Consider the following 23,204-nt stretch of genomic DNA (forward strand, 5'->3'; position numbering starts at 1 on the left):
CTGATTTTTTTTACGTTGACATTTTCATTACGTAAAAAAGCTAAAGGATTATGGAAATTTTTCAAACGACTTACGTAACTTAAGGAGAAGTGGGTTTTGTCTTGTGTTACTTATAGTTACATAGGGGGTGAGGGGTACAAGAACCGCATTTTTAGCGTTACTTTATTTGTGTACCACGCCTAATTTGATAGAGAACAATTTGTCTCACCGAACGGATATCGCCACCTGACCGAAGTCACACTGTGAATTTTTCATCGCGGATACACATGAACATTATTTGCGAGATGTCATTGCTAGTCGTGTCGTTATAAATACTTGATACATTTGAATAGATGTTCGGAAGCACAAAAAAAAACGACAGCTCTCTTATTGATCCAATTTTATTTAACAACCCAAAATAAATGTGTTATGCGCCTTTTTCAAATTCTTGGTTTTGCAGTATAAATTAATTTGTACGAAGCAACAATTTCATCATAAATTACCTTTAGCGATTCCGTTCGTACATCATCAGTGTGATCGCGTTTTTTCGATTCCAATAGTAACAAGTTCCTTTCTTCGTTATATTCTTTTCGAATATCAAGTTTTTTCTTTACCGCAAAGAACAGGTCTTCGAAAGGAATAAAAAAGTAATAGAAAATGGAATTTAATATTAATTTAACGAACACATTGATTTTCACGATATTCATTGGTCATTGAAGATCATTTTATCCTACTAATTTCGACGATATTGGTTAAGGTATTTTTGTGGTTGTTTTCTCTTCATTCTCCTACTTGGCTTCTGTTTTCCGATCAGTTGTCATTCGCTTATTATCTTTGAGTGTTATGATTTCTATGATAGCAAGCCTTCTACTAAGAATACACAGTTTTTAATTATTCTAATAACCAATTAATTATTACACGTTGACTTAAGAATAATTATTACCACCAATTCAGATTGGTTTACCTACTGGTTCTATGTACATTTTCTGATTAAAACAATTTCATCATTTCAAAGATTATTCTAATAATTTCATTCTTTCTCTACTATCGATTCGTGTTCAATCCTCGGGTTTGAAAAAACGATGTTTAACAGTAATTGATCAATAATCACCTATGTTGGGTAGGGAAAGCTGGCATATGCTTACCAAGCATCACGTTTGGTAACTATATATGCAATTCCTAGATGTAGAAATGTCTATGTACAAAATATCCTGTAATCGCGAATGTTACTTTACTCACAATCGATCTGTCGCACCATTACGGTTTCAAGGAGCGTCGCATCTTATATTGAAATTCATTCAAGATTCTTAAAATGGCACTGATTATCTTTGCAAATAAAGCAGAAATCCGAAAAATAGCTTTTCCTAATATTTTCCCTCTCATCAAAAGCTGTTCCAAAAAGCGTTGAAAAAAAATTATAGCTGCACAAAAACTAACGTCTTCAATTGAGCAAAAAGCTTGCGTGCTGCTAGAATGCGTCCAAGCTAAAAGCAGGTCAAAATCAAAAGGCGTGTGGTTTGTGTACTCGCTTTTAACAGCATCATTCTTCCTCAATTTTGAATATGTGCTGTCAGCTATGTCAAAATCTACAAACCACCTGTTGATACATTTCCCACTTGTTTAGTAAACAAAAGCACCATTCTGAGCACCTATCTCCTAACCTAACAGCACCTAACAGTATGTGGAACAAAACCGCGGTTTAGCGCGATTTTTCATGAAACTTGGTTATCAGAAAAAGTTTGTACGCAAGCATTTTAATATCTTTTAGTTGACGAAGGTTTCTGAAATTATAATTCATGCTCATTTTCTTCAGTTCATGATAATTATGTTCTCGTCAACTGCCCTGTCACACGTTTTAGTGGGGATCGCGAAATAACATTACATACAAATCTGGTCAACTGCAATTTTATGCTGAATTTTTCAACCACTCAAATTTTGAATGCGCCACATTATGCCATGTTGGGAAAGTTTGACTTCAGAGGCATGTTCTGTTCCCTAAAACAAGAAAACCTTATTGATTTCGCTGTAAATAACCTTCCATCGCTTCTGGGACACGGAGTTTTTGGAACACATATTTCTAGCCTGAAAGACCACAACCAATTCGTTTACTCGTCGTAACGTACTCAATACTTTGTTGGTACCATTTAAAGTGACAAATAATAAAAATCAGTTGACCAGATACTCTCCAATTAAATAACCTAATTTTAAGCTTAACTATAAGCCTGAGCCTAACTGTAATATCACTACCATTTTCAATAGATACAAAAATAGTCTAGATGTATCATTTCGTTGCTAACAAAAGTCAACCAACTAATTATAACCATAAGCAATGATTTAAACAAAACAACAGAAAAAAAAAAATACTTACGACAAACAAACTTAGTCTTACTATACAAACCAGGTTATGCCTGTTACAACTTAAAACAGCACTAATTTCCACTATTTGTCTTATTGAGTTCTACAGCAAAAACTGGTATCAGATTTTTTTTTCGTTTTGTTTAATTGTTGTTTACCCCGCCACAGTGCTGAACCAAACAGGGATGGGATGATGGGACTTTGGAAGTTTCGTTTAGATCGAATCCGTTCAGGCTCGGGTCAGCATGACCCCGACTGTAGTCTGTATCATATTCTATATGATATTGATAAGTATCATTTTAGCCGTCAATGCAATCCGATACGATAATAAACAGCCTTGACCGAATGTTTTCATACTTCCAGAATTGTGTGTGCTGCGATGTGATTCACAGCAGCTAATTGGGTGTAGTCTGGTTTTGCTATCGATGATAGAATCATTGGAGCGCTTTTCCTCCAGCAGCTCTCGGCGAATGGCCCGTTCGCGGTGGAGGAATCTGGAAGAAAAAGGAACGGAATGTTTGAATTTTTATTAAAATTTCAAGATAAAAATATTCCGCCAGATATTGGAAATATCTAGCTTGAGGACAAATTGTTCAGATTGAGGCCGCGCAAGGTTTCTCGGTGCAAACCACTGTGTAGCGTATCATGTAAGTTGTTATAGCCTGCAATGCCCCGAAAAGCTTCCGTTAATATTTTTGACTTGCGAATTTTATGAAAGAGCCATGAACAAAATCAGTGTTCTTTGCTGATAACAAATTGTACAAGTAAATATTCAGTTTTGACGAATGAAAATACACATTCATGAAGTTTTTCTGTGAATTCTAAATTTGAAACCGGGAATAAGTGATAGTCGCTAGGGGCGAGGTCTGCGGAGTAAGGAGGATGCTCGAACACAGTCCATTTGGATTTTTTTTTCAATTGCTCTTGAGTTACGCGAGCAGAATGGGGCCGCGCATTATCATGGATGAGGAACACTCCTTTTGTCAATAAACCTGGCCTTTTGTTCTTAATCGCGGTTCTTAATCGGTCCAAAACTTCACAATAGTACGGTGATGATACAGGCGTTCGGCGGTCAACGATTCGATAACACTGAAGAAATTCGTGACACAGTTACATCGTACTTCAAAAAGTTGGACGCTACGCACTTCGCGCTCGGAATAGAAAAACTCGTAACACGCTATGTAGAAAAATAGAAAATAAAACGTAGATTACGAAAATCACCTTGTTTTTTGTCCTAACTTTATTTTTACGCGATTTCTGAGGTACTGAAACTTATTTTTTGAACGACCCTCGTTTAATGTTATTTTTAAATCAGTGTAAAATGCAATTGGCGAAACATGGCTCACGTCTGAATTTTGCTCACTTTATAGTATTAAAGAATATAGTGCAACCTTCTCTTGCCGGGAAGTATCGGCTGGAGGCTTAGCTGTCTTTGTAAACAAATCAATCAAACATAAAACTGTTGATTGAATGGATTCCATTCAATACCTACAGAGCTGTCAATCAATGGCCAGTTTTTCTTCCAACCCCTCAAAAACTCTATTTTAGGACGCACCAAACTTAAATCTCAAGTTAGCCTGATTCATTTACAGGATCGTAGGAATACAGTAGGGAATTTACAAATAAAATTGAGGTATGTCGAATTTCAACATTTTTTTACAAATATTGGCACTCAATTATCTAGATACATTACTAAGCGCGACGAAGACACCTAATTTATGTACTTCCAATATGTCTAGAACTCAATTTTCTTGTATCCGTCAAACCAGAATGAGGCAATTATGATCATAAATCAGTTGAATACCAAAAAAGGTGGGCCTGATAATACTCCAACAAGTATGATGAAGAAAAATCGTGTTGTCTTTTCTAGAATTTGTTCACAAATGTTCAATGTAATGTTGTCAACCGGAAGCTATCCACATTGCTTGAAAGTTACTAGAGTTGTACCAATTTCAATTCCAGGCGACTATCGACCGATTTCAAAACTATCGCTTTTCAACAAAATATTTGAGAAACTGCTTGTGAATCGATTGTTTGATTTTTTGAACAAAAATAATGTTCCCCACAAGTTTCAGTACGGATTTAGACGTGGGTTCTTCAACTGCCATCACTGAGCTTTTAGATGTGCTAATTGATGGAATAGATCATAAAATGATTGTTGGTGGCCTATTTCTAGATCTCAAGAAGGCATTTGCTACGATAGATCACTAAATATAGCTAAAAAAGCTCAATATTTATGGAACACGCGGGATAGCGAATGAGCTTGTCAGTAGTTATATCTCCGGTAGACAACAATACGTATCTCCGCATAATGGTAAAAGTACCCTAAGTCCAATAAATATTGGCATACCTCAAGGTTGCAAAATTGGACCTCTGCTATTCCTAATGTACGTCAATGACATAGGAAACCGGAAGGAAACAGCCAGACTGTTTGTGGATGACACAGCATTGTTTTATCGATGCTGTGACTAAAGATCAGTTGTCTCACTAATGGAAAACGACCTAGCTATCCTCACTGAATATTTCCGGGCTAACTTGTTATCACTTAATCTAAGCAAAAACTAAACACATGCTCTCCCACTCACTAAGGAAACAAATCATTACTTGTCCAGTTACCCTAAAGTTTTAAATGTACAGGGTTTTCCAGATTAAACGCTCACGCAACAAATTTTAATAACTTCTACAAAAGTGAACCGATTTTTATTTAAAAAAAAACGAAAATGAAGCTTATTTCAGGATATTTTTTATGTGGACCCCTTTTTTCGATAACGCGTTTTGAACGGTGAACAAAATTCTTCATGCACAACTCTAACATTACGACTTCGATGCTGTTTATAATCCGAGTTGTTTCTTCTTTAAGTTCCTCCAAATTTTGGGGCTTATTAACAGTTCTTCACGTACCCCAGAGGAAGTAATTGACGACGAGAAATGTTGAAATTCTTACCATAAGAGGACAAAGTTTCATTAAGGCTACACGTTCATGTAAATTGTACATCTTGACACTAAAAACCATCCGATCAGACAGAACGAGTAGCCGAATATTATCGTCCCGAAGTGAGGAATGTTGTGATACCATCGACGGAAAAAAAATTATGAGAAGCTATTCGATTTTTTTTGCGTGAGCGTTTAATCTGAAAGACTCTGTATCTATCGATGAGGTCCCAAATTTCAAATACCTTGGTGTCCACATAGATTCTAACTTATCCTGGACGTATAAATTGCTTACAAAACAGAATATCTTCGCTCTGCGTTGTCTTGAACAGAGTGTCCTCTATTGTACCCCACAAAGCCCATCGAACTGCGCTATTTTGAAAATAGTAAACTCGTTCACAATGTGATAAATGAAAATAATAGTCACCATAACATTATATTACCAACAATGAACGATGTACACAGCACACGGCAAGCTCAGAATTTAATACGTAGTTAGGCAACATCGTGCATTGCTCAAAAGCGCATTCTTTATTATGGACCGTCTCGCTTTAACGCACTACCATCGGCAATCCGAATGATAACACGTCGTGATCTCTTCAAAAATAAACTGAAACTATATTTTAAGTTAAAAATATACGAATTATAACAAGAAAAAAAAATCAGCCACAACAGTACCGTAGACTTTTATGTGTCTACTAGCTGACCCGGAAAACTTCGTCCCGTCCAAAATTTGGTTTTTTGTTATCAGTACCTTTAAACATTCACGTTTTCTTACTAAGCGAAAGTTCATGAGTCCAATCGCAAAACTGTTCATTGATAGATTTTCTAATCGACCCCGTTGAATTTACCTTTTACCTCGATCTTCTGCTCTTCTTATTTGAACGCTTCTACCAAAACTCATCATTATAATATCAGATTATTTTCAGACACAATTCTCGTTCAAGATTTTTCAACCACTTGCAAATAACATGTTTCTCCGTTACATGGAATGAATGTTTGATACAGAAAATATGATAGAATAAAGACAGACCCCTCCCCTCTTCATCCCTTAATGTCTATTCACTATAGAAATGTTTCGTGCCCCCTAAAATCTTCACATGCCAAATTTGACTCCATTTGCTTGATTAGTTCTCGAGTTATGCAGAAATTTGTTTATCATTTGTATGACAGCCCACCCTAAAAGAGAGAGAGGAGTGTCGAACCACCATAGAAACATTTATTGCATCCTAAAACCTCCATATGCCAAATTTTGTTCCATTTGCTTGATTAATTCTCGAGTAATGCAGAAATTTGTGTTTCATTTGTATGGCAGCCTACCCTAAGAAAGGGGGGGGAGGAGTATTCAACCACCGTAAAAACATTTATTGCACTATAAAACCTTCACATGTCTAATTTGGTTTCGTTTGCTTGATTAATTCGCAATGTTTTATTGATATGACAATGAAATGTTAAAAAAATAATCACTCCAGTCTACAAACATAATAGTTACTGTTGAGAGTTTTGGGGATTACCAAGAACATTTACTAGTGTGAAAAATACCTCATTCGGGAAAAAATAGTTATACAGTGGAACCTCGATGATCCGCGGTGCGGATTATGCGCGACAGCGAGTTCCATAGTAAATCCACAAACCTTCCCGGAATTTGTTTGTGAGTGAAAGGTTCATGTACTTTTGTTTTGGTCATGGCTTTCACATTATCTGACTACTGGTGTATACGACCTTCTAGATGGATAGTTTACTGATTTCTGTATTGATAAAACCTGGTTTTCATGCTGAAATACCTCCTTTTCGTGTTTGAAACTCATTTTTAGTCCTTCATTGCATTATCCGCGATTTTCGTTATTCACGGTGAGCTAGCCAGACTATTCCGCGAATAATCGGGGTTCTACTGTATTCATTTTCACTATGGGGAACTATCAAAATTGAGTAATTTTTGAACAACGTTGCTTTTTAATACTGCACAATACCTTTTCATGTATTTTTGGAGAGCAATGAATGTACTTTACAATTCATTTTTATAACGCTCATCAGAATTGAAAATGAAACACGTTCTTATAACAAATTGTATGATAAATAGTACATTCGGGTTAAAGTTACATTCAGGTAGTTGCTGCATTCGGTTATTTGTTACATTCTGTTCAATGGAATAGAAAATGCCCACTACAGGCAAATTTTGTCCTGTCCTGTCCTTTGTCATACCTCTTCGTAAAATGGGCCTTATCAGAGATATATGTGTTTTTATTGATGACTAAGGAATCGAAGTTTGTCGAGCAACAACCGAGATATATAGTCCATTCCGTAAAATCAGTTCCAGTAGTTGCCAGTAGGGTTCATTCAGTTAATTAGGTACGGGTTGGATTCACATAGGGCCGTATTCCCAAATACACTGCACGTGATAGCAAATTGAATTGAGAACAACCTAATTCCGGTTCACACGCAACTGCAAACATTTGGTAGGATTCATTATGAATACACAGAGTTCGAGCATCGGGGTTATTCTGGTTACCACAACACTCTTTTGTCAGGGTAAACAGAGCGATTTCATGTGTTTCGTTTTCATTTGTCGTAAGTTGCTAGCGTATAATTGCGATATTTGTTGTACCGTTTTAACACTGACGGGGTTACAGTTATTTATTGTAACTATTTACACATTTTATTTATTTTTTACTCCAAAGGCCTTTTTTTTATTTGAGTTTCCAATAACGATATATCCTCGTCAAATACAAGTTACGTGCTCACAAATCATTTAGTGTTGAACAAACGTAAACAAACAGGTTACAGCTGAAGTTCTCTTAGAAACGTCATTGGAAATGAACACAGGGTCATTCTGGTTTCCACTCCACTTTTCTCTCCAATACACGGAGTTCATTTTTACACTGCATGATTTGTGTAAACGGGAATTGGTGCAAAAAAGTAAAGTGAGATGCATTCGCAGTGAAAACGTAAGTGTAAGTGGATACGGGAATAAGGCCCACTTACACCCCTCTGATCATTTAGAACGATGTTTCTAGAGCAAATTTTCATAGGCCACAATAGTCCTCTGGCCTGTCGTAGCAGGATCCCAGGGAGGAAGCCGCTTTGAGAAATGGTCATATAACTATATTGTTATGGGCATCTAATTCAACATGTTGATGGATGTGTTCAACTCACATTAACATGTATTCAACTCATATTAACATCATTCAATCCGGAACACACTTAATGGAAATTAGTATTGAATCATTGAATCAGTGTCATAATTAATCATTGTTTCTGGAAACAATAATAATATAAATGAATCACACTTAAGGGGAAAAATACATCTCCTGTATCCACTAGACATCTCGATTTCAGAAGTAGTTTTGAAAGAACTAAATCTAAATAAGTATTTTTTATTCGAAAAGTTATGACTATTGAAATGTTGGTGAAATTCGGCCTATTCCAACCATCCTTTGTCTACCCTCTATTAAAGACCAAGTCAAAGCGTTAATTTCGAAATTTCGAGCTGACAGCAGACGAAGCATTTTTCAACGCAGCCAAATTTGACATGGAAAATTTGATCCAGATTAAATTAAATGTCACGAATTTGAATACAAAAAGTTTGGTATAAAATAATCATCAGCCAATCAATTTTCCAGTCAGTCGCGAAAGAAGTTTAGCCCGCCACGTTTGGGAGAATCTACTGTCACCTTTTGAAAGTAAACATAATTAAATTATTATAACAACAATCTGTCACCATAAATTTTAAATTTATCGTATTAGCCCTATAGCAAGACAAGAGAAAAATTGTGTGGCTCTGTCCACGAGTCTGGGGGTGGAAAATTGGAAGCAATCTTGACACGTCCTCCATTGGAACCGGGGCGGTGGAGGGAAATGTACTTCTCTGACACGAGGGGTAGTGTGGTAATCGTTCCGAGGGACGTTCTTGCTTCCCACCACTCGTAACGACATTGATGAAGATGAGGACGTTGATAACAGCTCCGCCAAATGCAGAAACAAGGACAACAAAGAGGGATTGCCGACTTGAGCCGGGAGAAGTGCAGAAAAAAAGTTTAAATCACTTTTTATTGAATAAAATTCCACCTCACCTCCATCGCAGATTCCTTTCCACCACATAATAAAAAACCACATGTCAGGGGGTGATTGCAAACATCCCAACAGTGTATTACGAGGTACAGGCGTTCTCCGGTGATACTTCTTCATCATCACCGGTAGGAGCAGATGAAGACAAATAGCGACGAGGGTGGTGCATCGCAACACTGAGTGATACGAGAAATTCGGGAAGGGAAGACCATAAAACCAAACCGAGATTGCGATGTGAACCTGAGCCGTTTGTCGTATCAAAAATGGCTCTAGCTGAACGTCGTGTCAAATTGTGTCTACCGAGAAATTATTTACTGTAGTTTATTGCAATGAATGTATAGAATGAAATACAAATGAATCATTCAAAGGACCACGAAATTTTTTTTTGTGGCCATCTAATTAACCCTTTTTTTAACGTGAAGAAAGTGGCAACAGTGGCAGTCGATCGCCTAATCGCAATCATCACCAAGAATAATCCATTTATAATATACGCAGAGATTTGCTATACGATCATTACAGTATTTGAAATTGAACTGAGTAGCCAAACAATCAGGAAGAGACTGAATAAGAGCGGTCTGCGAGGTAGTGGTGACTCAACAAAAACTTTTGGTGTCGAAAAAAACTTGATGGCCCGCCTTTCGTTTCGCATGATGAATCTAAAATCAACAGAATAGTATCTGCTGGAAAGCGTTACGATCAGATTCAATCTCAAATGTACTGTAAGAACTCTGAAGTATTGAGAAACAGCATAATGATGTGTAGGCCGAATTGTCTTGGCAATGTGTAGGACTTATTGCGAAGTTTTGATGACAGAAGGGATACGAATCTACATGAACGCAGGAACATCTTCAGGAACATATAAAGCCATGTGCTGAGGAAGCCTAAAGGGTGTACCGTTTAAAATCCGCACATACTCAACTTTTGATCCGTTGGGTACAAATAATTAAAATTTTGCGTAGTCATAGTTTGAGTGTTGTAAGACGAATGTTGTCGATTCCGTGCTGAAAAGTGTGAACCCCCCAAACACTCCGGAACTGCGCCCAATTTTTATTTTGTTTTTCTACAGGGTCATTATGAAAGGGACAACTTTTAAAACGACCTAAAGTGGTGAATAATATAGAAGAAATGAAGAAAACATGGGTTAATATGTAGAAAACAGTCGATTCTGAGGTCGTGCTGAGCCTTATGGCTGGGGTTAAGGCCAAGGTTCAGATATACAGGTAAAAGAAATAAAATGAATGATGCCAAAACTAACTTTAGTTGTTTTTTTACTCCCTGAAAATTTGGTGATAATCGGTTAAAAAACTCGAATTTTGGGAATGTATTTTGTATTTTTGGAATTAGGAAATATTCTGTGCCCTTTGCACAATGGTCCAGGAGATGCACTTAAGTGGAAATTAGCATTTGGAGCTCCACAAGTATTCTCTAGACAAAAACTGTCTTAGACAAATTTGTTACATACGCTCATTTTTATGTTATCAAAAATAGGGTGACCAAAATTGTCGATGAAATAAAAAATATAACTTTCTTATCTTTAGAGATAGAGGCAAATATAGTTCGACAATGTTGTAGTTCCAGTTATTTAAGACATCTTCGTAGAACAAATTTTTTATCTATCTCTTAAAATAATCGATATAGCGCCTTTTTTCCATGTTATGTTAGGGTTACCATGAAAACAAAAATATTTTTTCACTCTAACTTATGTGTTTCAAATTCTACATGCAAACTGTCTTCGAAAGATTTTGAGTGCTTACTAAGACAAACATTTTTCGATGCAGAACTTGTCGATATCTCAACTTCACTCAAAGTTATTGATATTTCTTTCCAAAAAATACGCTGTCTTCAATTGTTTATCATTCTTTCTGGGGCAAACAAAAACAAAGTTTATTGGCGGCATATTTCACTCTACATGATGTGTGATATTCAAAACTATGTTATTTTTCGTGTTTGAGTAAATTAAAATTGAAATCATGAGTTTTTGGGTACAAAACCATCAATAACTTTGAGTAGGATTGAGATTTAGACAAGTTCTGCATCACAAAATGTTGGTATCGATAAGCTCTAAAAGTCGTACGAAGACAGTTTTGATGTAGAATTTTAAATATAAAAGTTAAAGCACGAAAAACACGTTTTTCCATGGTCACCCTAATGCAACTTAGAAAAAAGCGCTAAATCGATTATTTTAAAAGATTGAAAAAAGCTTTGTTCTAAAAAATTGTTTAAAATAACTGGGGCTACAACATTGTTAAACTATGATTATCTCTATCTATAAAGATAAGAAAATTAGATTTTTCATTTCATCGACAATTTTGGTCACCCTATTTTTGATAACATAAAAATGAGCGCTCTATCATATGTAACAACTTTGTCTAAGACAGTTTTTGTCTAAACAATAAATATCTCCCACAAAGTTGTTTTTAGCGCTTTCTATCTGAGTTGCATTAGGGTAAGTATGAAAAAACGAGTTTTTTTACTCTTACTTTTATATTTAAAATTCTACATCAAAATGGTCTTCGTGCGACTTTCAGAGCTTATCAATACCAATATTTTGCGATGCAGAAAATGTCAATATCTAAATCCTGCACAAAGTTATTGACGGGTTTTCATCCAAAAACTCATGATTTCAATTTTAATTTACTCAAACACAAAAAATAACATATTTTTGAAAATCACATATTGCATAGAGTGAAATCTGTTCTTTAACATTCCGCCAGCAAAATTTTTTATGTTTGCCCCAAAAAGAATGACAAACAAATGAAAAAAGCGTGTTTTTTTGGGAAGAAATATCAATAAATTTGAGTAAAGTTGAGATATTGACAAGTTCTGCATCGAAAAATGTTATTAGTATGCCCTAGAAGTATTTCGAAGACATGTAACATTTGAAATATAAAAGTTAAAGCAAAAAAACATTTTTTTCCATGGTGACCCAAACGTAACTTAAAAAAAGGCGCTATATCGGGTATTTCAAGAGATAGAGAAAAACTTCGTTCTATAAAGATGTCTCAAATAATTGGAGCTACATCATTGTCAAACTATTTTTACCTCTATCTTTAAAGATGATAAAGTTAAATTTCTTATTTCATCGAAAATTCCGGTCACCCTATTTCTGACAGCATAAAAACGAGCGCTTTATTATGAGTAACAACTTTGTCTAAAACAGTTTTAGTCTAGAGAATAACTGTCAAGCTCTAAATGCTAATTTCCACTTAAATGTATCTCGTGGACCATTGTGCATTGACGAAAAGACACATGACCAGCTTATAGATTAGATGTGTCAAAAATCATTTTTCAAACATATCCGAAATCGATATGCAACGAATAGCCTAATGTAATCCTACGCCAACTATGATGCCGTGTTACGGACACAGCCCTCATTTTAATAGAAGTGATCTGGCGTAGTGATTAAAATCTGTACCTCTCACGCCAAAGGTCACGAGTTCAATTCTCACTCCCGACATTCTTCCTTCGGAATGAAAGTAGAGCCGTGGTCCGAGTGACGAACCAGCCACAAAGGATGAAATTCACTATAATACACGATAAAAGAAAACGTTGTAACTTTTTTCTTTCTTTTCTACAAAAACGAATTGGGCCAATTATAGGATCATCACTATACTACCGTTCTGAATCATATTTCGGACGCTTAAGGCATATGATGCAGAAAACAGATCTCAACTTTATGCACAGGTATTATTTGGTTGATATTTTTAATAAATTTGTTCAATATGCTTTTAAGCTTTCTGCTTTGGTACCTATTTGATTGAAAACATAAAACAAATCATCGTGCACATGCTAGGCAAACGTCAAACACAAACAACAATGAGTGGATTTTGGATTTTGGATAGATTTTTCCTACTATATAATAATTCAAATGTAATTCTCAAATGAAGTGATAGTGAAACCAAGGGATTAATCTAAAGAAGCAATTGTGATATTAATTTCATAGTTATACCATCAGTGCATTAAGCATTTCAAGATACTAGAACAAAGTGTCCGAAATATTAGGCTGTCAAAAAAGTCCTGCGGTATTTTTTTGAATTTTTATTTGTTCATAAAATTAGTTACAATCATCTGTTTTAAGTCAAATATGCGCCGTTTTGTTCGATGACTTGTTCCCAACGAGATGCCAACTTCACAATACCCCTGTTATAGAAGCTCGCTTCCTTATTGGCAAAAAACTCGGATAGCCAATATTCACAGGCTTTCACAGGCTTTTGTGGCTAACTTTGACTACCTAGCTCGTTCGCCATGGACAAAAACAGGTGGTAGTCACTTGGTGCAAGCTCCGGACTATACGGTGGATGCAAAAGAACCTCCCGGAGCTTTTGGCGCGTCACCAAAGAAGTGTGTGGCCTGGCGTTCTCCTGATGGAAGACAATGCGGCCTCTGTTTATCAAAGATGACCTCTTCTTCATGAGTGCTACCTTCAAGCGGTCCAGTTGTTGGCAGTACAGGTCCGAATTGAGCGTTTGTCCATAGGGAAGCAGCTCATAATAGATTATTCCTAGACAATCCCACACAGCAAAACCTTCCTGGCCGTTAATGAGGGCTTGGCCACCGTCTGAGCCGCTTCAGCGGACTTCGACCACGACCGTTTGCGCTTCACGTTGTCGTAAGTGACCCACTTTTCATCGCCAGTCACCATCCGCTTCAGAAACGGGTCGATTTTGTTGCGATTCAGCAGCGATTCACATGCGTCGATACGGCCAAAGATGTTTTTTTGCGTCAACGTGTGTGGCACCCATACATCGAGCTTCTTTGTGAATCCAAGCTTCTTCAAATGGTTAATAACGGTTCGATGACTTATCCCCAGCTCTTGGCCGATGCTACGGCTGCTACTATGCCGGTCTTTCTCGGCTAATTCAGCGATTTTGTCGCAATTTTCGACGACAGGCCTTCCGGAGCGTGGCGCATCTTCGACGACCTCTACACCAGAACGAAAACGTTGAAACCATCGTTGTGCGGTGGAAATGGAAACTGTATCGGGTCCATAAACTGCACAAATTTTATTGGCAGCTTGAGATGCATTTTTGCCTTTGTCATAGTAGTACTGTAAAATATGTCGGATTTTCTCTGCATTTTGCACAGCAAAACCTTCCTGGCCGTTAATGAGGGCTTGGCCACCGTCTGAGCCGCTTCAGCGGACTTCGACCACGACCGTTTGCGCTTCACGTTGTCGTAAGTGACCCACTTTTCATCGCCAGTCACCATCCGCTTCAGAAACGGGTCGATTTTGTTGCGATTCAGCAGCGATTCACATGCGTCGATACGGCCAAAGATGTTTTTTTGCGTCAACGTGTGTGGCACCCATACATCGAGCTTCTTTGTGAATCCAAGCTTCTTCAAATGGTTAATAACGGTTCGATGACTTATCCCCAGCTCTTGGCCGATGCTACGGCTGCTACTATGCCGGTCTTTCTCGGCTAATTCAGCGATTTTGTCGCAATTTTCGACGACAGGCCTTCCGGAGCGTGGCGCATCTTCGACGACCTCTACACCAGAACGAAAACGTTGAAACCATCGTTGTGCGGTGGAAATGGAAACTGTATCGGGTCCATAAACTGCACAAATTTTATTGGCAGCTTGAGATGCATTTTTGCCTTTGTCATAGTAGTACTGTAAAATATGTCGGATTTTCTCTGCATTTTGCTCCATATTTGCGACACTATAACTCACGAACGACTTAACCAAACAAAACACTGTCAAGGACTATATTATAGCGCGCAAATACTTTTCCAACAAGCTATAGTATGACTCGATACAATGAATACAACTGGAACTACGCGCTTACAACGACAGAGTTTCAAATTTCAAAGATTCAATCGAAGGTCTACAAAAATACATTCGCGGTGGAAAGTGCGACAAATGTATTTTTGTTGGCATTCTGTGCTTCCTTTTTTTTCTCCGGATACCATATTTGATCCTTATCCATCGAGATTTTTTTGTGCCGAAGAATCTACATTCGTCACACCGTCTAAAACTAAGATGAGTATAGGTTTCTGACATTCTCAACGTTTTCGATTAGACACGCAGGGGTGAAGTTCAACACTTGCCAGCCCTGAATTGATAGTTAGATTGGCTCAATTCGAATTTGCATATCTTCATTTTAGATTGTTCGGATATCCAGAAATATTTCAGTTCATCTTCGCCAACTGTAAATCATCGAATCATCAAATTATTTCACAAGGCGTCCACAAATCCACCATGCCAGCGCTCTCGAGAGGTGACATGACAAGTCTTGACAAACCGCGGAAACATAGATTTGCCGTGAAATGTGACACCGAAGAATACAAAAAAAAACAGTTAACAATCCTGTGGCAATCAGCTTGTCAACCGTGTCTTTTCACCTCTTAATCCAAGTGGCATTGAGTTTGAGCATTTCCTGCTTCCACACTTTGTCGATGAAGGAAGAATAGCTTGTGTGAAGAGGCGCGCATTTGTCAGAAACGCTTTTCTCGTGCCATGACACAAAGCCATCGATTATGTTTCAAGTGCAGATGAAAAGTGTGGGAACAGGAGGCGATCAATAAAACTTCCTGTTTCAATAATGTATCGTACATCTATTTATCAAAAATAGGCCGCTACTTGGAGTCGTTCTAATGGAGCATGAAAAATGGTTTCCTGCGCAACCATCGTTCGGGTTTCCATTGATTGGCAGAAGAGCTTGAAGCCACCACGAAGAGATGAATGGAGAAACTTCATTGTGGAGAGTCTCTGCGAAGAGGTTGGAGCTAATTCTAATTTCTTCCACTGCAGATTTTTACTGAAGCCAACATTGTCATATTGGAAATTATTTACCGTGGTGCTGTGTTGAAAGAAACATCATGCCTTCCACCTACTGGAAGAAGACAGCTTTCTCAACAATACCTATTTTTACCTTAGTCATGATTTTTTTTTCTCAATGTCAATTACGCATGATGTTCCATGTCGATCCCCGCGAGAAAATAAGGGAACAAAATCTATGAAGTCGAAGCGATACATAAAGATGTCTTACTTTCTAAATTAAAAAATCGTGATGGAAGTAAGATGCGCGGCAGGCAAGGTAAAATTGAATGAAAACTTATCACATTGGAATAAATATTTGATGAGATGAGGTAGCGTGGTAGTAACGAGGAAAAACGACATTCTGGCTGATGAGATCAGCAAGAGCAAAACAGGGGCTGTGATAATCCAAATCCGTTGCTAGGAAAAAATGACATCCATTGTAATAAATGTGCATGAACTCTGGTTGATGGCATCAATTCCATAAACTGGTTCTATCAAATAAATGTAAACACATTTAGGTGATACATTTATCAATGGTCTTTTGGCCTTACTACAGATAACCCACAAAGCGTAGCTGAAGCATCGATAAATGCGTTATAATGTACCAATCGAACATATTTCTATTTATTGAAGATAACAGCATATGAAAGCAGCATTCTTCTAACATTACGTTCAAAAGATGGTCATCTGTAACACACTACATACACACACAAACGGACGGAAGATGAAGACAGCAATCCTCTTGAGCTATCATCACATAAAAATACAATATAAATTTTTCCTTTCAATGATCCCAATTTTTATGATATTATCTGTGTTTCTAGCTTTCTCCCCTTTGTGCGCTGTCAAACCGACTGGTTTGTTCAGTGATTTCCTACTCTTTTTTTCTCTCCCCGATTCCTCACGCTTGCATAATCCAAACGGAATGCCATAATAAGCATCCTGATGATGCTGCCCAATTGTCCGAACAGTGTAGTTCTAGTGCTGTCGATTCTTGGTCATGTTGGAGATACGGACCCAGCAAAAAAAAAAAGTGGAAAATGACATAACATAAAATCAGAGCAAAAGCGATGGTCACCACCAACCGGGTGCCACCATCGGGGGGAGGGGGAATCAATTGAATCTAATATAAATGTTTGCAGTTAGTCAGCAGTAAGGTCATTCTTGTGGGAATCATCTGTACAAACCGAGCGGCGGAGAGCACATAAAGAACAGGAAAATAGAAGCGGAAATCAGACACTCAACATGCTCTATCTGTTGGGTTGCAATTGCAGAAGGAAACCTGGATAAAAAAAATGCGCACACTTGATTTTTATAGTGCGTAATTTGATGCTACACTTCTGGGTTGGATTATTTTTAATGAGCCCGCATTATGTGGACTGAACGTTTCTGTTATAATTTGTTTGCTTTAAGAAAATTGCAAAACCGGCTCAGTCTATTGTTATATTATATAATATTATAGTTAGGCTGACCAAACGTATCGTTTTGAACGGGACAGTACCGTTTTTCGACCATTTTTTATTGTTCCGTCTTTTTATTATCTGTACCGTATAAAAATCACCAAAATCATCTTTGTATGATTTTTTTGATTTTTATTTCAAAAGATCCCTGCAAATTTTTTTCAATAACAAAAACTTCAACTCTATGGCTAGCATAAACCAAATGTATCAAATATACACGTCTTGAAAATCAAAATGTAGAGAAATGTTAAATATGTTAGTCCTAAAATATAAACTCACATTCATAGAACACTACAACTCTGTAATAAACATATAAGAAAACAAATATTTTCTGGGAGGATATAATTTTAAGGTTGTGTAAAAGATGGTATTTGTTTTCCCGAAATCAGCACGGTCCGGGCAACCCAATATAAGCTATCCGGATTTTTTCCTGATTCTTATTTTCATTCTTCCGTATTTTTTAAAACTATAGTTAGCAACCGTGAACATAGTTAAAAATGCGAACTAAATGGGAATAATACTTTGCAAAAACACCGTAGAATATCAAAATTATCCACATTACGAAACACCCAACCAGTGACCGTCAGATTCTCTAACATTTGGTGACTGCAAGAACAAATAATTTCATAATTCAGTTTACAGATAATGTCTCCACCAATGTCCAAAGACCAATGTCTTCAAATGTCTTCAATGGAGAAATCTAGAATTCATAACTTAAATTTGAACATTGTTTGGTAGATTATTCAATGTTTATTCTAATTGATATTGTTATATAGCGCGTTAAACTTATTAACTTTCATTAAACATTAAAAGTCTGTGTTCGATGAAGCACATTACAAGAGACTAAGGAACAGAGTTGTCTCAAAGATCAAAATAGCCAAACAGAACTATGATCAACGATTATTTGATGTTAGCGGTAAACAGTTCTGGAAAAATATTAAAAATTAGGTGTTTCTTCTAAGGATCCAGCAATACCTAACATCAATGAAAATGATGATACCATAAATGATTATTTTTCTTCTAATTTTACGATGGGTAATGATGAATCCCCTACTTATTTACCCGACAATACTGATGGCTTTTGTTTCAGAAATGTACAAGATTATGAAATCATAAATGCGATTTTTTCTATTGATTCCAACGCAACGGGATTGGATGGTATACCAATGAAATTCATAAAAATGACCTTGCCATATGCCCTTCCGTTGATCAATCACTTATTTAATTCCATAATTTCAACATCTATTTTCCCCCAAGCATGGAAAATGGTCAAAATTATACCTATAAAAAAGTCTACTAATTGCTCTGATGTTTCTAATCTTAGACCTATTAGCCTTCTCAGTGCTTTGTCGAAAGCATTCGAAAAGCCTATTAAAACTCAAATGTCTGATTTCATAAGCGATATGAGCTTATTAAGTGATTTTCAATCTGTACATGATGACATTGCTCGTGTTGTTGACATAAAGGGAGTTGCAGTGTTACTGCTGATTGATTTCGCCAAAGCATTCGATCGTGTTTCCCACGCTAAACTCTTAAGAAAGTTTTCATATAAGTTTGGTTTCTCTCTGTCTGCCACATACTTGATTAAGTCGTATCTTTGAGATAGATCTCAAGCAGTTTTCTACAATAAAGTATTGTCTTCCCTTAAGCCAAGTTCCTCAGGGTTCCGTTCTGGGACCACTCTTATTTTCTCTCTTTATCAATGATTTACCGTCGGTGTTGAAATATTGTAGTATACATCTTTATGCTGATGATGTTCAAATTTATTTATGCAGTATTGATAAGTTAAGTATGGCCGATATCTCTATAAAGATCAATGGAGATCTGCGTCGAATTTATTGCTGGTCTCAGAAAAACCTTTTGTCCATTAATTGAGAGATCACCTACCTTACCTAAACTAGCTGTCAATAATGAACCAATCTCATTTGTCAACAAATATAACAATCTTGGCGTTATTTTTACGTTTAATTTAAGTTGGGAATCACATATTAATTCTCAAGTTGGTAAAATTTTTGGTGTGCTTAAACAGTCACATTTAGTTACTAAACATTTAGCAGTAAAAGTTCAACTCAAATTATTCAAAACACTAATTTTTCTTCATTGTATGTATGGTGATTTTGTATACACGAATGCCACTCAACATTCAATCAACAAACTTAAAGTAGCTTTAATCAGTTGCATAAGGTATGTTTTCAACATTCCAAGACTGGGAAGAGTCTCGCATTTACAAAAGCAATCATTGGGATGTCCATTCTCCCAGTTTTATAAGTACAGAATATGTTTTTATTTTGTTTCGCTTAATAACAACAAAAGTGCCCAATTATCTTTTTTCTAAGTTGATTTCCTTTCGTAATACAAGATTAAACCACATTTTGATTTCATATCATACGTCGTACTATTATAATCAATCGCTGTTCTCTAGAGGCATAGTTTTTTGGAATCAGTTACCAAATAATGTCAAAAATTGTTCATCTAAGCAAAATTTCAAGCGGGATTTACTTCTTCACATAAACAGCATTAATTAGCTCGTTGCAATTTGAGAAACGAATACGTAGTAATTAAAAAATAAAATAAAATGAATTAGAAGTTTTCACATATTCTTTAACGTAGAACAAATTGTAACATTAAAAGAGGCGATGTCTCAAGTTACATGATTTATTGATACAATAAAAAAAAAACTTTCCTTGAGATTTTGAAGTTTATTTCAATAAAAGGGAACACAGAATACATTGCGCAACAGCGAACTAAATTTTATGAGTACAGGAATGATGTTTGACTTGCTAAACCGCTATCTGAGTGAACATCGCCCCAACTGTTCCACTAAACGGAACTCTGATAAGTATTAAGGTGGGTTTAAATCCCAAAAAAATGGATGACTCTCATTTGTCAAACAATTTTTATAAATAACTAACTGACCCGGCGAACTTCGTCCCGCCCAAAATTATTGTTTTGATATGAATTCTTTAGAACAAATTTCTAAACTTTTTCTCATAACATTGTTCTATGGGCAGAATACAACAAATATAACAAAATAAAGACGGTTCAAAAGGGACTTTTCCTTTTTCGGATTTTGCGATTAGCAACAAATTTGGCCTTTCGTTTTTATTTATATAGATAGGAATGCGTTATTCCGCCTGAAAATCCATTTCAATCTTCAAACAAAGATCAATTTCGTTAGCGCAAACATCGAAAGGACTAACAACACATATCATGATGTAATTTTCGAGCATATGGGTATTCAATTTACCGAATTTTCCGGACTTCCTTCAGAGTTTTCCGAAAATTTTCCGATTTTTCTATCCACTATATTAGTCTATGGGCCAAGACAAATACAACAAAATAACGACGACTCAAATCGGACCATTCCTTCTTCGGGTTATGCGCTTTGCAACACATTTGGCCTTCCATTTTTATTTATATAGATATAGAAGATAGAAGATATAGGAGTGTGTTATTTCACCTGAAAATCCATTTCCACTTTCATACAAAGGTCAATTTAAATAGCGTAAACATCGAATGGACCGACAACGCTCCTTCTTGAATGACGTAAACGTTCCCTGTGGAACTTTTGCCGTCTCAACGTATGCATTAACTAGCGTCATTTTTTTAATACTTAGTTCAGATTTCTTAAGCCAAATAACACGCCTTGAATGTATTCCGAGGGGCAAGCTCTAGAATACGCGTGACCACAGTGCAAGTCGAAGGAAATTTCTTTGACGAAAAAATCCCCTCGCCAGAACGGGAATCGAACCCGAACACCCGGCATGATAATGTAAGACGCTGACCACTCGGCCACGGGTGTACCACCGACAACGCTGATGAAATTTTAAAACATATGGGAAATCAATTTTCCGAATTATCCGACCCTCCCTTCAGAGTTTTCCGAAAATTTTCCGATTTTTCTCTCCATAACTTTGATCTACGGGCAGAGACGAATACATCAAAACAAAGATGGCTAAAATAAGACGATTTCTTCTCAGGGTTTCGCACTTAGCAACACATTTGGTTTAACACATTAGGACAGAACTTTCATCTTCAGTTTCCGCCGAAGAAATCAGCTCTCACCATAGGAAAATACCATTGATAGATCCGGCTTGAAATATGCTGCACTTTGAAGTCACCTTCAACCCGGAAGCAATACATAGCATTCTCTGCGTTTCTAATTTTTCATTTTAAAATAGCTTGTTCCACCTGAAGCTCCGAAAATTTCCTCCAGCTTCGAGAAGTTAAAAGTGTTGCCTACCGCAATTTGAGCCTCTTCTTTTGCATATCTTTAGATTAGCACGAGTGCAATGCACCATCGAAAGCACTTAGACCCCTCTCAATAAAATTCCCAACCACGAGAATCAGTTGCCAAAAACAATACTGTGCAGTATGAAGCAGTCTTGAACCCGGAAACAAAGCTCGAAATTGAATGATCGATCGGAAAAAGTGACCAATAAGTTAACAAAAACTCTTTTTTGACAAAAAGTTATACAATTAAATTCGCTTTTTATTATCTCGGATATTACCTTAAAATGCTCCGATAATTTTCAAATAACTCAAATCAAGTTTGAGTGGCCTTCAAAGGACCGATGGATAGTTTTGAATAAACAAGTGAAAATTATTGGTTGATGATCCATTGTTGCCCTCGCGAGAGCAATACGCAAAAAAATTGTTTGCTTCTAGTAATGCAGTAATGTAGTATTCATCGCGAAAACTATCGCGACAGTCAGTGGCATATTCAATCATAGATGGTTAAATATTCGCTCCCCCGGCACCATTATTGCACATTTCTTAACCATTCTAATCTACATTTGTTGGCTTAAAGGGTGTGTCACATCAAATTGCATCACGGAAAAAACGCTGTAGAAATTTAATTTTTAGGAATTATACCTTCAGCTTTCGCTTATAATCAGATAAGAGTGTATAGATCACGTTGGCCATGCTTCACTGTAATTTTTTCGTAAGTTTGGAAAAATGTCGTCGAATGAAAAAGAGCGTCGTGAATTAATCCTGTGCACTCATTTCGAGAATCCGGAGTTGTCACATCGGGACATCGGTAAGATGCTGGGAATCGTCCAATCCACGGTCAGCAGAGTACTAAAACGATACTTCGAGAACCTAACCATCGACCGGAAGGTGAAGAACGGCAAAAATGGATGCTCTGTCAGTGAAAAAGATCACAAGCGCGTAGTTAAGCAGTTTAGACGTGATCCGAGAAGTTCGGTCCGGGATGTCGCCAATAAGCTGAATTTGTCAAGTTCATTCGTCCAGCGGACCAAGCAGCGGGAGGGCCTGCGTACATACAAGGTTCAGAAGGCTCCTAACCGCGACGAAAGGCAAAACATGGTTGGGAAGACGCGAGCCCGGAAGCTGTGCACCGAAATGCTGACGAAACTGCATTGCTTGGTAATGGACGACAAAACCTACGTCAAAGCGGACTTTCGTCAGCTGCCGGGCCTGTTGTTCTTCTCCGCAGAGGACAAATTCAGCGCTCCGGAGGAGATTCTCAAGCAGAAACTAGAAACTATCCAAGTTTGCCAAAAAGTACATGGTGTGGCAAGCGATCTGCTCTTGCGGAAAGCGGAAAGCGGGCCTGGGCTCGAAGTATGAATAAAAAGAAAATGCCAAAAGTTGTTTAATAGTTTTTATTTTACTGTCTAAAATTTT

At 37.0% G+C, this 23,204-nt stretch overlaps 1 protein-coding gene across 2 annotated transcripts in view; it reads right to left on the reverse strand.

Annotated features, from left to right (window-relative positions):
* Nucleotides 1–364: 364 nt before the first annotated feature.
* The window catches only part of LOC129772878 (forkhead box protein O), a 217,191-nt gene continuing 194,351 nt past the window's right edge, over nucleotides 365–23,204 (reverse strand). For both annotated transcript variants that reach the window (XM_055776415.1, XM_055776410.1), the window contains one exon: nucleotides 365–2,828. The gene's annotated coding sequence lies outside the window, so the exon portion shown is untranslated. The remainder of the gene's footprint in view (nucleotides 2,829–23,204) is intronic.

This window comes from Toxorhynchites rutilus, chromosome 1 (assembly GCF_029784135.1).
Source record: "Toxorhynchites rutilus septentrionalis strain SRP chromosome 1, ASM2978413v1, whole genome shotgun sequence".
In the NCBI taxonomy this organism is placed as follows: domain Eukaryota; kingdom Metazoa; phylum Arthropoda; class Insecta; order Diptera; family Culicidae; genus Toxorhynchites; species Toxorhynchites rutilus.